The following is a 3,840-nucleotide window of genomic DNA, read 5'->3' on the forward strand; positions in this document are numbered from 1 at the left end:
ACTGTATGTGTGTGTGTGTGTGTGTGTGTGTATACACTTTTTCACTTATCACAGGGCTTCCAGGTATGGATCTCCTGCGATAAACGAGGGACTACTGTATATATTGCAAGGGAACCAGAGAAAACCTGGAGAAGGAGGGATAGAGTCCAAGATAAAGTAGGAATAACTGGTTAATCTCAGGTTGTTTATTTTTTACTTGGAGGCGAAGATTTTGAAACATTGAGGAAGGTACCCAGGTACCCAGAAGGATTATTGAGCATGCATCAGGATATTGTGCATGCATCAGGATATTGAGGAAGGTAGGTAATTCCAGGTAAGTTGCAGGGCTAGTGGTGGAATGGCGACTGAGCAGCTGAAGGTGTGTAGTGTTGTTTTGCAGGCACGAGAAAGTACATGAGGAATCCAATATTGGAGACTCCAGAGACACAAGCACGAGGAGAAAACAAGGTACTTTTAAGTTCAAGAATCACAAGGTGGCCAATAGCTACTACCATTTGGTTTGTAATGCTCCAGCAGGGAAAGGAGCTCTTCTGCAGCCTTTTATATTACTGGAGCTCGTTAAGGAGATGAAAAACAGCTGCTGCTCATTACCACGGCCCAGGAACGATGAACCTGTAGAAAGAGCTGAAACCCTACAGCGGGTCGCATCAGAGACATAGACTGTTCACACTGCAGTTTGATGACAGACACATTTATAAAGTGTGAACAGCAATAAAAAATGGGTTTGAGCAAAATATAAGAACTGAGCATTAGAACTTGCTTTGTGAACATAGCCTTATAGTTCATGTGGATAACTATATTCATGATGTCTGTTTATGTTAGGGTGCATCTCTCCTCTCTAACTGCATTTACTGCAGCCTAATAATTACTAATAGAGGAAAAACTTTTCTTTCTTCTTTTCACATATAAAACAGTCTGTGTACGTGTGTTTATTGTATAAATATGTGTTGCAGCTTTTAAAAGCTTTTTCTTTAGTTTAACTATCATCTGATGACGTGATTATGAATCAAGTGTGCTCAATTGAACCTCTCTGATGTAATTTTGGCTTTATAACTTTTAATGGAAAAACCACAAAAAGGTGGCAGAGAAGTAAGGACTGTAACACATCTGTGAGTCATGGTGGAAAGCCTTCCTGCAGGCTTCTATGCTGTGACTTCTTGTGAATCACACAGCAGCCCACATTTGTGCTCTAACACTTTCATAGTCTGATGTCCTGGATCAGTGCTGGATGCAAACCCAAGGTTACTTTTTGGCTCCTCCATAGAAAAAAATCTAGTTACCCATTTCAGAAATTTTGACTCCTACAAATAAATTTGTCAAGAATCATAACTCTATCAGCAAGTAATAGCATAGCCTATTAAATGTGTGGAGGATTATTGAAATAACAGTTTGAGATTTGAAAGCACCACGAGACACTATTTTTGAGCATTTAACATCAAATCAGAATATTCAGCCTTTTTATTAGCATGGGTCCAAGGTTAAGTCTTAAATCAGAGCAGAAGATGAAAACTGACTGCTGTTCTGATTGTGTAGCATGATTATGCAGTGATCTCAAAGGCTGAATAACCTACTAAAAGTAAGAGAACAGTCAGATCATGGTGTTAATATACTATTAGGTTGGTGAGCATACTGTATGTTCTTCCTTCCTTCCTTGCATGTTCAAGTGGAGCAGCATATGAAGCGATGCATAATCTTGACCTAGAAGTTCTGTTTAATGAGCCTCAGATTGGAGAGGTGAAGGTGAACTTGTTGGCTCCTCAGAATCAAACTAGATACTAATGGTGGTGGAGGTGGTGGTGGTGGAGTTGGTGGTGTTCAACATGTGCTGTCAGGTTTAACAGATTGTATGTCATATCACAATATTATATGAACTTCAAGGTTCAAGGTTCTTCATTGTGATTTGCATCACATGTGGTGCATGAGGTGGAACGAAATTGTGTACTTAGTTACACCAAAAAAAGCAAAAAAAATAACGTATAAAAATAAACAATATAAAAGGATGTAAGATATACGCTAAACACTAATAATGTAAAATAATATGGTCTATTAAACAGCAGCCTGAACATGAGTCTGTGGTGAGCAGATGGGTATGAATACTGCAGCATAAAAGCAAGAGATCAGCAGCACAGATAAGGAGCAGTACAGGTACATAAGTCACATATTACCAATTAAAGTGGCATTACAGAGATTTTTCTTTCTCTTTGTATCCACTTCTCACTTTTTCTATTTTTTTTCCTTGAAATAAATGTACTCTGTCTAAAATATGAAGTGTAGCCCTGTGCACCATGATTGTTTGGTGCTGCAGTAATCAAGACTCCTTTTGTGTTAATTACATCAAAGAACTCCCACAGCAGAAAAGCAATGTGCGCATTATCCAAATATCTTGCCAAAATAATAAAAAGGAAGCCAAAATAAGAATAAATTATTGAATAAAAACAACTGACTCTATCCAGGTCATTGTTCAGTCTAAATTAGTCTTTGTATCCTGTTACCATAGGTCTTGAAGACACATCTCATGTCAAATTTTTTTTTTTTGCAGAGCCGCCGAGTCGTGACAGGCAGTTTAAATTGATATGCTTTCTCTGCTTGTGGTTTCACCCTCTGAGATGTTTAAAGCAACATCAACTGGTTTCTGCCACTGACTAATTGGATGTTTTCCAAACAAGTCCGTGCCCGGGTTTATCATCAGCCGTGTTGTGTTTCTGTTTGGTCCCACAGAGAGCAGTGTCCTGCAGAGTCCTGTCTTCACCAAGCAGCCGGGAAGCATTGTGTATCCTGTGCACACAGTGGAGAACAACAGGGAGGTGGTGTTCAGCTGTGAAGCCCAGGGAAGCTCGCCTCTTGTGTACCGGTGAGTTCGGGACTGATCTGTCTGCAACTGCATGTTTTGTCTCTAGAAGAAGGAGGGTCTCTTTTCATTTCATTCAACCTTTATTTATACAGGTTAGTCTCACTGAGCCTCAAGGACTCATTTACAAGAAAGACCTGTTTTTAACAAAGAAATATGACAAAAGTAGATAACAATGACAACAGGTAGACAATCATAAAAGAAAGCATATAAGCTGAAAAATAAATGGAAGAAAATAATATAAAAAACAATCTAAAAAAGTTAAATCTGGTCCTCTGGACATTCAACAAAAAAAACAAAAAACAAAGCAAAACAACAAAAAATGTAGAAACGTTTCGTCTCTCATCCAAGAGACTTCCTCAGTCTGAGGTGCTGTTTTCAGCTCAGTCTCTTAAATAGCACCTTCTCAGAGTGGATCAACCAGTTTGCTGCTGACAACCAAAACCAGCTGATCACATGCTCAAGAAGGACCATCAGCCTAACAATGGATCATTAGCACACTGATGGCTGTTTACTATTCACACAGGGCTGAGTGATACTAGCAATCACAGCATTGTAAGAGGGGGACAATTGAACCCGGAGGCCTCCACCCCTTTTTAATGATGGACGATTTCTTTTCACAAAGATGGCCTCCTTTACTCCTCTCTCAAACCATCGTTCCTCTCTATCCAGGATGTGAACATCTTCATCCCTGAAAGAGTGACCGCTGGCCTGGAGATGAGTGTAGACCGCAGAGTCCTGGCCTGATGATGTTGATCTTCTGTGCTGGGCCATCCTTTTGGCCAGTGGCTGTTTTGTTTCCCCGATGTAAGACTGATCACAGCCCTCCTGACACTGAACAGCATACACAACATTGCTCTGTTTGTGCCGGGGGACTGGATCTTTGGAATGAACCAGTCTTTGCCGTAATGTATTTTGGGGTTTAAAAGCCACTGGGACGTTATGTTTAGAAAATAAACATCTCAGTTTCTCTGATACTCCCTCAACATATG

The sequence above is a fragment of the Nematolebias whitei genome, chromosome 7 (assembly GCF_014905685.2).
Source record: "Nematolebias whitei isolate Nwh7 chromosome 7, NemWhi1, whole genome shotgun sequence".
In the NCBI taxonomy this organism is placed as follows: Eukaryota; Metazoa; Chordata; class Actinopteri; order Cyprinodontiformes; family Rivulidae; genus Nematolebias; species Nematolebias whitei.